The sequence below is a fragment of the Oryzias latipes genome, chromosome 2 (assembly GCF_053564925.1).
Source record: "Oryzias latipes strain Hd-rR chromosome 2, Olatipes_Hd-rR_3.1".
Lineage (NCBI taxonomy): Eukaryota > Metazoa > Chordata > Actinopteri > Beloniformes > Adrianichthyidae > Oryzias > Oryzias latipes.
Window position 1 is genome coordinate 33,410,574 of NC_136238.1, and position 12,970 is coordinate 33,423,543.

Here is a 12,970-nt window from a genome sequence, read left to right on the forward strand (position 1 = left end):
GAGGTGGTCCTTTGATGATGATGATGTGATGAAGATCAGACGCTGATGTCACTGATGTTCTGGCTGTTGATGGGCTGGATGTGGGTCCTGGTGGTGCTGAAGAATGAAAGATCCTTCTACCTGCAGTCATTCCTGAAGGAAGCTGATTGCAGCTGTTCTCTCCTGACAGATGGAATGATGGGAAATGAAGTTCATGTTGAAGTGTGGTCCAAGCAGAACAGAAAGGTCTCACCTCAAAGTCAGGACTTGGATCAGCTGCTGTTCTCTGGGAGCGTGCACGTGCTGCTGCATGTGCTTCTGTCATGGCGTTCTGGATGAGCTGCTGAGGTCTGTTTGCATCAAGACTCTCAGCTGCTTTAGTCAAACTGCTGAGCGATGGAACAATGGAGCCGTTTCTGAAGGAAGAGGATCAAACATGATGCTCTGCATCCGTTTGCTTCAGGAAGTGGAGGTTTTTTAGAGTCTCCAGACTGTTTCTGAACGGCCAAAGAAAAGCAGCTGATGTGGTTCTGTCTCCTACCAGCAGGGAGCGCTCTCAGCCGGACAGAACAGATCCTCAATGCTGCTCTGAGAAGGACTCTTCTGTTCCAGAAGCAGAGACTGTTCACATCCAGGAGAATCTGGACTCCAATGAATCCCAGAGAATCTCCTCTCTGCTGTTTGGACACTTTGACCAGCAGAGGGCAGCAGAACTTTCAGCAACTCTGGATCTGATCCCACAAAAACAATCCATGGATGATCAGATTTCAGAAGATTTGAAGGATCAAAGACAAAGATGTTCTGAAGAGAAGATGTGAGAAGAAAGTCCAGAATGAATCCACTCTGACTTCTCCTCATGTCTCTGAAGCTTGTGTCTTCATGTCTTCACCTCAGAGTTTCTTCTGGATTCCATGTGGATCAATAATATTGATCATGTTCTAATGTCATTTTCCATCAGAACTTCAGGCTTTTCTCTGCTGATGATCTCTGAGCTGAACTTCTTGGAGGAATTCCTGAATCTGGGATTTGGAGCAAACAGTCAGAACAAAGGAGGTTTCCATTTCTTCTAAGCTCTGCCAGAAGAAAAGAGCTGAAGCTTGAAGCTGAAGCAGCATTTGCTCAGAGAATCTGTCCTCCAGACCAACAAGTCCCACCACAGCCTTGAAGACGTTTCCAGAAGCAGCAGCAGACTGTGTTCCCATGACGACGCTGAAGTCAGCTGCTGCTCTGCAGGAGAAAGTCTGCAGCTCCTCAGTCAGGAAGCTCTTTCAAGCTCGTGCACATCTGTCAGTGCAGCAGCAGAAAGCCTGTTTCCCTGCAGGAAGTCTGAGACTTTTCAAAGTAAGAGCCTCATGTTGGCAGAGATGGGTTGGATTCTTTGATGCTCCAGTGTCTTATGGATTCAGGATGAGTTCATGCAGATCTAGAAATCCCACCATGATGATCATCCTTGAGGAATTTCAAAATAAAAGACTTACAAACACCACAATCACTGCTGGATGATAAATACATTTACTCTTTATTTTCTGTCAATAAATAATATTTATCAATATATCCTTGATTGTAAGTGATGGATCTAAAGTTGAAAAGAAGTCAAAGTGCTGACTCAGCACAGATCAAAGGAGACACAGATGATTTCCTGGAATGAAGAAAACATCAAACATCATGATGTGATCTGGAACTGAGCTGTTCTTCAGAAGATCCTCCCAAACATGGAAACTGTTGCTGCAACACGTGAAGGTTTGGTTCTGTTGCTAGTGAGATCTCATGGATCAGAACCAGACTTCTGTCAGCTGGAACTGGGGCTTCTTCCAGACCATGTGACCTCATGGACAAAGTTCCAACATGGTTTCACTTTGCAAGATGGCTGCCACTCGTCCAGACGGAGTTTCATGCACTCCAGACAACTGTAACCAAGGACATTGCCAACTTAAGGAAACCGTTCAAAACCTTAAACTGGAATTTAGAGAGAAATCAATTCTGATAGAGAAAATTCTTTCAGTATCGACATCCCAGTCTAAGTACATCCAGCCAATGAGTTATATCACTAGAGGAGACACGCCCGCTTTAGAAGCCTGGCCGACGGTGGCGGAGCGCGGGCGACGCCCACATGACATTGATTTCCATTGATTTTAGTGGTGTCTAAGTAGCTTTTATATACTATATATATTTTTATATTTAAATATATTTATACATATATATAAATATATTATATTTTATGTATATAATGTATATATAGATACATCATTTGTTGTTGTTAAAGAAGAGAAACAGTCAGCCTTAAAATCTCAAACTTGAATGAAAATGCATAGTTGCAGGACTTCTTACAAATAAAAAAAATTATTAGAAAGAATTTTTAAAATTAATTTCTAAACATTTAGAAGTTTTAGACCTCTTTAACATGCAATTTAAATTATTTAGAAAAACCCAACAATAAGTCAATAATAATAATAATGATAATAATAATAATAATAATAATAAATCAATAGTAAGTCAATACAAACAATAAATAAATAATAAGTCAATAAATAATAACAAATATTATATTATTATTACTATTAACAATAATAATAATAATAATAATAGTAATAATAATAATAGTTATAATAATAATAGTAATAGTAATAGTAATAGTAATAGTAATAGTAATAGTAATAGTAATAATAATAATAATAATAATAATAATAATAATAATAATAATAATAATAACAATAAAAAGAAGTCCAAAAGTGAACAATAGATTTACCCTAAAAAAACAATCTGGCCTCTTATCAAAATCTGTTTCCACAAATATTTTGAACAGCCAGACTGTATTTCTAGTTGGTACCACAGTGATCCATCTGGGTTAACTCTTTTGATAGCCAAGATCCACTTTTTCCTGAAGTCTGAGTCCATTGGAAACCTGACTCAGTCACTGAGTCAGAAATGTATAAATCTGTATAAATAGCCTAGTATGCTGTATACAGGTTTAGCAAAATAAAATGTACATTTATATTGACAGCAAAATAAATGTACATCATGCAGCATGTTGATAATAGCCCTGCAGCATCATGGATGTCAACATGTGTTCTATTAATGAAGCCCCTGCAGCCTTAAAAGAAGACAAATTAAAATACTTACCTGTGAAATGAGACACCTTCCTCCTTCATGGACTCAGTTCTCTGATTTTGTCAGTTGAAACACAAACAATGAACTGGCATTATGCAAAAAATGTGTTGACATGCATTCACTGCATCAGTGACTTGACCTCACCAAGATGGCGGTGCTCTCCTCCCATGAGGAACCACGTGATGTCTCCTCTAGTGATATACCTCATTGCATCCAGCAGCTACAGCATTCCATTAACACCAACCGCTCCCTGTCTGTAACCCTTCCGTGGTTTGGAGAAACTCCCGCTGAAGCCCATTCCACCGCTACGGACAGCAACATAATTCAAATATGTGGCCGTAAAAACAAGGGGTGGGAACGGATGGACGGGGCTCCGAGCACCACCAACACCAGCTCTGCACTGCTGGAGGTGAAGGAATTTATTTTTGTGGTTCTTATTTCTCCTAGGTTTTTATCTTATCTTTATTTCTTTGAAGGTTTTCTTTCAGGTTTACTGTGTGTGGGTTTCAGTCATTTCAATTAAAAGGGACTTCCTGATAATTGCATATGTAAAGAGGTTTCAGGAATGCAGCTCCAACCTCCAACCCCTTCAGGAGAAAACGGTCTTTGATCTTCTGGGGCCATTTGGTTGTAGGTCTGACTTGGATCATAAATCAATCATCTCAATCCCTGGGAACCGCCACAGGCATCTGCTCCCGTGTGGGGCACAAAGGTGTATTGTCTACTGTATGTTAAGAAGATCCGGCCACACGTGGGGGCCACCTAGGGAGCCATTTGGTTGCGGGACCATGTCAGTCTGGGAGGTGACTTCAGACGCGGGAAAACGGATGCTGACTCCTAACATGGACTGACAGAAGTGGGCAGGCTCCCTGCCAGCCAATCTCTAGCGACCAGAGGCGGAGATTGGGCGGCCATCTTGCTCCCGGGGGAGGATGTTCTGCCCACATGCTTAAAAGTCTGAACTCAAGGAATTTTCCTGTGTCTCCAGACAAGCTGCATGTGAATTCGGAATGTAACCTCTTGCGTATTGCAGGCCTTGATTTTGGACACCCAGATCGATCTGTTTTTATTTTACTCTGTTTTTACTCTGTTTTTTAGAAATATTGTTAGGGAATAAATTTGTTAATCTTTAATCCGGACGAATCCCGTGGTTTTCTTCTTCTCGACTTTATTGAACATGCAACAAAGGAAAGTAATCTCAAAGCGACAGATTATATTTTCCAACATTAATTGGTGACCCCTGAACGTGAAAAGTGGGGAAGAAACGCGGAAGCGCAACGCGGGTAAGAGGACCGATAGTGGTTTATTATGAGATTTCTGAGACTTTCGGCGAAAAGTCGGTGACGCTCCCCCCCACGTGCTTGACTTCCCTCGAGGCCTCACAAACAAAAGGTAAAGCAGGAACCTGTTCGTAAATTCTGCATATTGACCAGGTTATTCTCTTAGTGAATAACTCAAATTGTGGGGAAGTGAAGTATGTGGACGGCATAGCGCACCTGTATAAGTTTTGTGGTTCACCCTCCTGAAACAGCAAATTGGACTAAGGAAATTCATGAAAATTAATTAGAGCTGAGCAAATTGTGCAGGTTTTGTGTCTGTTTAGCCTGTCAAAATTGAATAAATAGTAAATTGGGAGCGTGTGATATTTGGATTACGTTAAAAATAGTAGGTTTTGCGTCTGTTTGAGCCTGTACGAAATCCCGTACGAAAACAACAGTGTTACTATAGGAACTAATTTTGCGCGTTTTAGGATTTTCGGAAAAACCAGGAAGGAAGCGAACCTTCACAAATTATTTTTAATGCGTAGAGAAACCACAGAGGGATTCACAGTAAAAATGAAAGGTGCGCTAGACAGAAGAAATGAGGAAACCGGTGAATTTTCTTTTGACGACAGACTTAATGACGCCGACGACTTGACTTTACAACAGCGGTGAAAATGGCTTGAATGAGAATGAATGGAATGAAATGTATGCGATTTTGGAAAGAATGGGATGACAATGTTTGAAATCTGTGTATTTTAACTGTATTTTCCACATTTCCCTGTGTATTGTCTGCTCTATGGACGCAGCCATCTTGTTCATCATGTTTACATCGAACGGACCAATGACGGGACGTTTTACTTGTTTTCGAATGTGTAGACGACTGTGATTGGTTTTGTCTGTACCACGTGGTAAGCGTGACGGAGTCCTAGCCAAAATGGCGACGTGTGGCTGTGATTGGCTTTGTTTGTACCATGTGGTCGGCGAGACGCGTCCCTGACGACCAAATATGACGGAACGTGCTGAACTTTTTCATGAGGAACATTTGAAGAGTTTGGGATGTAATTTGCGGTAAAATCATGATCGTCGTTATCGAGCGTGGTAATGACCTCGGTTGTAGTTTAAAAACAAATGTCAGTGGGTTTTCGGTTCGCCGAAAAAGGTTTTTATGTTGCACAGCGCCTCCGACGGGAGCCTCTGCCGCAACGGCGAGATCAACGTGCATGGTTGCAGGGTCTAATACATTTGGGGTAAAATAATTTTGTAATTATTTCGGTTTTCTTGTGAATACATGTCTCTAATTTGTTTGTATGTCCTAATAACCGCGATTAAGTTCAGTTTTGTTCGAAGAAGTATTATTGACATTTTCAATTTGTTTAAGTTCGTTTTTCTGTTTGTTTTGATCTTGTGCACTGCTGGTTGAATGAGAAGCGAATGAGTGATGGTTTTGTTTGTTTGAATCATACTCAATAGTATTTGAAAATTGTTATCAGAATGGGGAAAAGGACGAGGTAAAGGAAAGGGAAACATGGTTTTTGAGGATTTGGAAGGATGTGGCAATGTAGACAAGCAGGAGAAATGAAAAGCATTGTAAGTAAAATGGAGGGTTTGTGGACATGGAAAGGTGTGGTATGAAAGTGCGGGTTCTGGTAGAACGGAAGAAGGGGGAACATGAATGTTAAAACGCTAGTTATGAACGATTCATTTCAGTGAAATGGTTTATTTTTGTTTGTGTAAGGTACCTAATTTGTTGTGTTATGTCTTTTGCAAAAACGGTTAAAAGTTCTTGTCTTTGTATTGATTGTCTGTGTTTTAGAGTGTGAATTGTGTTTTTGGTTAAATAAGGAAAACCTTAAATTGTGGGATTTTGTTGCTTTTAGTACTTCTCCAAATTCTTTTTGTAGGGCAAAAACAGTCCTTAAGGGTAAGTCAAAACAATTTGTCTCTATTTTTTGATTAAGAGTGAATGATTAGCGGTCGGAATGCATGTCAGACAATATATTTTCCAAAGACTTTGCTCCATGTCCGTCATTTCGGACAAAGAAAATTTTAGGGATTTTCCCCTTTGCTGGTTTTCATTACTGATCAACTGACGGTGTTGGAGACGGTGAAGACTGAACATGACTAATCCATTCTAAATCTCTTTCCAAGCAGAAGAGCAGCCCCCCCGAGATCTCATAAAACTTTAAGCAGAAAACCCCCCTCTGTTTTGTGGGTGAGTGACAAAAGACGCAAAAGTTTACCATCCTCCGCAGCTCTCTAACTTCACAGGAGGGAGCCGAGTCAGCAGTGACTGACCCCCAGAGCACATTTGAAGAAACAGGACAGGAGAGAGGGGGAGGTTGAGCAACTGAAGAAAAACAATTCTTTACCCTGCTGAAATAATTCACACAGGATAAAAGGTGTTTTAAAAAAGAAAAGGAAACTAACATGAATTTTGACTTTTGATGCCCTCAGAGACAGCAGTAGTGACGTGTCATGCTCAGCCATTCGGAGACCGAAACAGGAGGACGGGTGGAAAAATCCTGGGAGAAGCAGGCCACCCAGGGGACCCCAGCAGCAGTTGGAAATGGCATCTATGGCGCTCTGAACCCTGACAGCCCACAACGAGGTGCCCAACAGCAGAATGTACAGACCAAGAGGCAGAGGGTCTGGAGGAAAAATGAACAGTACCCATGACCACTCCAAGCCCTCCTCCACCGTGGCGAGGACCACAGGGCAAGTCGGACAACACCACTTGATGCAGGAGCCATTGTCTTTTTCAAGCTCAAAGGTAACCACTGATGAGTCTACTGGACACTCTACCTGCTCTGACAAATGAACAAATGACTCCTCAAAACCTGCAAAAGACCATCCGACTGACTTTTGACCAGATGGTGGAACATTCATGCGTGCGTTCACCAAACACGCCTGTGAATCTGTTGGGGTGGGACAGTCTTGTCAAAACAGGAGACGGCAGACTGGATGCCATGCTGGACACCACAGCCGACCCCCACTGCAGACATGTAAAGGGCCCTGAAACGCCAGGTGGTTTCGTTAATTTCAGGTTTGAAGCCTGGATTCCTGTGTTTGAAGCCTCCGAATGGTCTGACCTGTACCTCCATTATGACAGAGAGCATGATTAACAGTAAGAAGTATTTCAGCAGGTAGAAGACCACACGTGGCATTTGAACTACACTGACATATATTAACCCTGAGGGCGAGCGGCTTATTGTGCATTCATACACTCACAAATGCAATGATACTAGCTGTCAGACACAGCTGTATCTCACATAGGATTAGACTAAGCAGGACATTAACAACACATTGGTTAAATTGTGTTTTTTCAGGTGTTCACTTTCCTCCCTCAATAAAAATGTACAGGTTAATTTTGCCGATCAACAACTGAGCAGAGAGGAGACGGCTCATGAAGATGCAGAGGTGATGTTAAAACGCTCTCTGATGCTTCATGGTCCACAGGTTCAGTTGATGTTGGTTCATTCTTCATCGTCCCCCCGGTGGTGATTCAGGTAACTACAGGAGCACAGGTTTTTAGATCTCAGTGCAGCTGGGTGAAGGATGCAGATGAAGGGATGAAGGAAACTCAGTCTGGGCTGTAGAACTATGGTGTCATTGAATATTCGTATTCTTCATGGTGTACTTCTTTGAAACCGGTTTTAAAAGTAAGTGGATTGCATATAATTTAAGCTAATGTTAATTTAAGTTGATGACGTCACCATTATTATAAAACCTATCCGTCCCTGATCCATATTGCATGCTGTCACCTTTAACCTCACAAGGTGTGTTGTTTGTTGCTATTGACTTGGCACACGTTTTCTTTTAATGGAATCATTACATAAAAATAGCAGACAATTGTTCGCATTATAGTACAGAGGGGTTCATAAAATCCTTCTTGCATTTTTAATCACTGTTTAAAGTCTCTCTGACAGAACATTATGCTATAAGAGGTTTGTGTTTTCATGATGTAGGCTGATGGCCTCCTGCTGGCAGCACCAACTGCTGAACTCTGCCTGCAATTAATGAAAGATCTTCTGTTGCAGTTGTATTATTTCTTCTTGTGACCTTGCCTTTTACAGGAGCGTGGACAGGACGCCTGTTCATCTTATCGATACACCAAACTGTTTATTGTTTTTATGTTCTTGCTTTACATTTAATTCGTTTTATGTGTTTGTCCTGGAGCTTAGCCCCAGGCCAAGAGAGGGAGGTAGACAAAAGAGGTCTTAATGATAAGAAGGACAATATTTTATTATTATCATTGTTGTTTAAATGCATTTGTCTAGAAAGAATGTTTAAATAGTAACACAGATTGACCATTTTTTAATTTTTAAAGCTTTGTGTGTCTGTTCATCTGATTTTCTCTCATCCACAGCAAGGATGAGTAGGTTCTACGACTGGGTCATTAGACAACAGCCCATAATAAACTTTTTTCTTTTTCTTGAATTTGTATTTTCCCCACTTGTGTTCTTCATAAAACAGCACGAGGGGAAGCAGACCTTTGAGAAGAGAAACGTGGTGGACCTTTTCCATCATATTTTCTCTTACTGCGCATGCGTAAATTGATTCTTGTCTCATTGTCTTTTGTGTTTTATTGTTTTTTAATTTTTTAATTTCCTGACCCTAACACTAACAAAAACTTAGACCCACAGCAGAATCATCTTGGCAGAACAGTACCACAGCAGTGGACACCCCAAGTCCTTTTGCAGCCGTTCTGTTGTATCAGATGTGTCACATCTCTAATAACAGGTTTTTTGAGAAGTCCATAGGAGGCCAGGTCCAAGCTTGCCAGAGCTTGTGGGATATGCAGAAGGAGGACGCGAGTGTTCGAGGCCCGGAATGACCTTTTTTGGACTTTGTTACATTTTATAAAATTGCTTACTGTTATGTTTGACAATTTTCTTTTCTCTTTTCATCGTCTGTGTGATTTTGTTCTGCTTTAACATTTCTCAATTCCCCCCCTTAATTCTAGGTGTTTTCTTTTCTTTATAGGAAGTGTTATCTTTGTTGTATTTTTTACCTTTTTACTTTTATATTTTGACTTTTTAAATTTGAATTTGACTTTTATATTTTCACTTTTTTAAACTTAAGTTTGACTTTGAATGTTTTATTTTTCTGTACTTTTATATTTTGACTTTTTAAATTTGGCTTTTATATTTGACTTTTTTTTTTTAAATTTAAATTTGACTACTATTTCATGTATTGTTCTTTGTAAATGCCAATGTGCCAAATATCTAGTGAAGCATAAGTATCCTTAGGGATGGTCGCTGATGGGGCACAGGACCGTAGCGAGAATTTTCCCTGTCCAACTGAACGTTTCTTAAAGATGGTTAATGCAAGCTCTGACAGGTTTTCGCTCCTACACTTATGAACAAATCATTCACACCTTTGAAGGGCACATTGGTTCTGATAAAGATTGTGAGGGCGAGAGACCACAGCTGTTTTGATTGCATGATGTGATGATGTGTTTTTATTTTTTGTGTGACCTCACTTCGTGAGGTCAAGAGAGGGAAACTGAAGGAATTTATTTTTGTGGTTCTTATTTCTCCTAGGTTTTTATCTTATCTTTATTTCTTTGAAGGTTTTCTTTCAGGTTTACTGTGTGTGGGTTTCAGTCATTTCAATTAAAAGGGACTTCCTGATAATTGCATATGTAAAGAGGTTTCAGGAATGCAGCTCCAACCTCCAACCCCTTCAGGAGAAAACGGTCTTTGATCTTCTGGGGCCATTTGGTTGTAGGTCTGACTTGGATCATAAATCAATCATCTCAATCCCTGGGAACCGCCACAGGCATCTGCTCCCGTGTGGGGCACAAAGGTGTATTGTCTACTGTATGTTAAGAAGATCCGGCCACACGTGGGGGCCACCTAGGGAGCCATTTGGTTGCGGGACCATGTCAGTCTGGGAGGTGACTTCAGACGCGGGAAAACGGATGCTGACTCCTAACATGGACTGACAGAAGTGGGCAGGCTCCCTGCCAGCCAATCTCTAGCGACCAGAGGCGGAGATTGGGCGGCCATCTTGCTCCCGGGGGAGGATGTTCTGCCCACATGCTTAAAAGTCTGAACTCAAGGAATTTTCCTGTGTCTCCAGACAAGCTGCATGTGAATTCGGAATGTAACCTCTTGCGTATTGCAGGCCTTGATTTTGGACACCCAGATCGATCTGTTTTTATTTTACTCTGTTTTTACTCTGTTTTTTAGAAATATTGTTAGGGAATAAATTTGTTAATCTTTAATCCGGACGAATCCCGTGGTTTTCTTCTTCTCGACTTTATTGAACATGCAACAAAGGAAAGTAATCTCAAAGCGACAGATTATATTTTCCAACAGAGGCCAGGAGTCGACAGGACCTCCATGAAGACCAGGCTGATGCCGGGGGCCCAGGGCTCCAGCCCTCTGCTCTACGCCCAAACAGTCGTGGGCTGAGGTGACACGTCGCGGCCGGAGGATCTGTGGGTCCAAACCCAACAATGTCAGCTCGGAAAACCTAGCGCTGACCAACCGCTTTGCCCCGCTGGCTGAAGACCTCACCGCGGCGTCAGCGACCCGAGCGGGCTCACCGGGACCGACATCGGGCGGAACCCCTACCGTGGCATCCGGCTCTGCTGCTGGTCCCAGCCAGGCGACGACTCCCGCTACCACCTCTACGGATCCAACGGCGTCTGTTACTTCGGTGCCCGCTTTGCTGGAGCCTGGCCGGCTCGCCCTTCTTCCCGGAGCCGCGGCACTGGCCCAGCCGCCCGGATCCTCTGCGGTTCCGCTGGCGCCCGGCACGAGAAGGAAACGCCGCCGTCTGCTGAAAGACGCGGTGGCCCGACGCTCAGGCGAGCTTCCCCGGGGCTCGCGCGCCGCAGCCTGCATCTCACCAGCTTCAGGGGATCCACTCTCCACAGAAAAACCAGGTCTTCACGCTGGAGTTCTGTCTGCCCGGAAACATCACTATGGAGCTCCCATTTCTCCACCTGAGCACGCTGGAGCGGAGGCCGCTGCTCATCACCCCGCTGCTGTATCGGGGAGACCCGCTGGAAGACCCGGACCTGTGCAGCAGCCCGTGCTCATCGTGGGAGACTCCGTTGTCCGGCATGTCCGGGTCAGAAGGTGCCACACACACACACTCTCTGGAGCTGTCATCAATGAGATTAAAAACTCTGCTCACCAACTTTCTGTCAAATACCCCTCTGCGGAGACTTTCATCATACATGCAGGCACCAACAACCTGAAACTGCAGCAATCAGAGACTCTGAAAATGGACTTCATCCATCTGATTCATACCATCCAACAGTTAAACATACACTGTATCGTATCTGGACCACTACCTGCACCCCGTAATGGAGACATCATGTTCTCACGCGTCCGTCAGCTTCACATTTGGTTAAAAACATACTGTCATTCCATAAGCATTCCATACGTTGATAACTTCACAACCTTTTACAATAGACCATACCTCTTTAAATCAGACGGTTTACACCCCAACAATAGTGGTTCCCGTCTTCTCAATATGAACATTGATCTCACCCTCCGTTCTTTCAAAACCATTCCCAGCTGACGGTTGAACCAGGACACCCACACCCCTGACTCATCATTCTCTGCCATACAGCATCACATACCAGTCCGCATCACCAATAGACATTTAAATCTTTTACATTCATATCCACGTGACTCGCATGTTAAGTGTCTCCGACCAATTCACACATCAGTCACAAAACCCATGACATGCACATATCAGATTGTACCCACAACCATGAAGATGGCTCTTTTAAATGTCAGATCACTTTTAAATAAGTCTTTTATCATTAATGATCTGATTTTAGACCATGATTTAACCTGTTTGTTTTTAACTGAAACCTGGCTTGGCTCTGATGCACCAGCTATTCTCACTGAGGCTTCTCCACCTAATTTTAACTTCTTATTTTCAATTAGGGGAGGAAAGAAAGGTGGAGGTACAGCGTCGATTGCTCACAAAAGAATTTTATCTGAAAATATTTTACTTGGTAAATATTGTTCATTCGAGCATCATGCTTTTGTCTTTGGAGACCCTCCTGTTTTAACTGTCACAGTATACAGACCACCAACCCCTACTTCCTGTTTTATCCAAGAATTTTCTGAACTTTTATCATCTCTTCATATTAGGTACAATAGGATTTTAATTACTGGTGATTTTAATTTGCATGTTGACAATCATGATGATATCTATGCCTGCGAGTTTTTAAATCTTCTAAACAGCATGGATTTTCAGCAGCATGTCACACAGCCAACTCACAACAGAGGACACACCCTGGACCTGGTCATTACCTATGGTCTGTCCACTGGGGTGTCCTCTGTTGTTGATTTGGCCATATCAGACCATTATTGTGTGTTTTTTACTGTCGCCAGTGAAATCCAGCAGGAAGCCTCAGTGAGAACTCTGAGGAAACGGTATTTAACTCCTGAAGTGGCTGCAAGTTTTATTGATGTTTTTACGCAAACTCCTGCTCAGATTTTACCTGCACCCTGTGATTTTATTGTTGATCATTTTATTAACAGACTTCAGTCTTCCATAGATGCAGTGGCTCCACTCAAAACAAAAACATTAAGAGCCACTCCTAAAATGCCATGGAAGACTGACGACATTAAGGGTCTGAAGCAGAA

The 12,970-nt window shown here is 42.4% G+C and overlaps 1 protein-coding gene across 1 annotated transcript in view; it reads left to right on the forward strand.

The window, feature by feature from the left end:
* Positions 1-12,970, forward strand: part of LOC144986974 (uncharacterized) — a 239,984-nt gene that overhangs the window by 94,393 nt on the left and 132,621 nt on the right. The window lies entirely within an intron of this gene.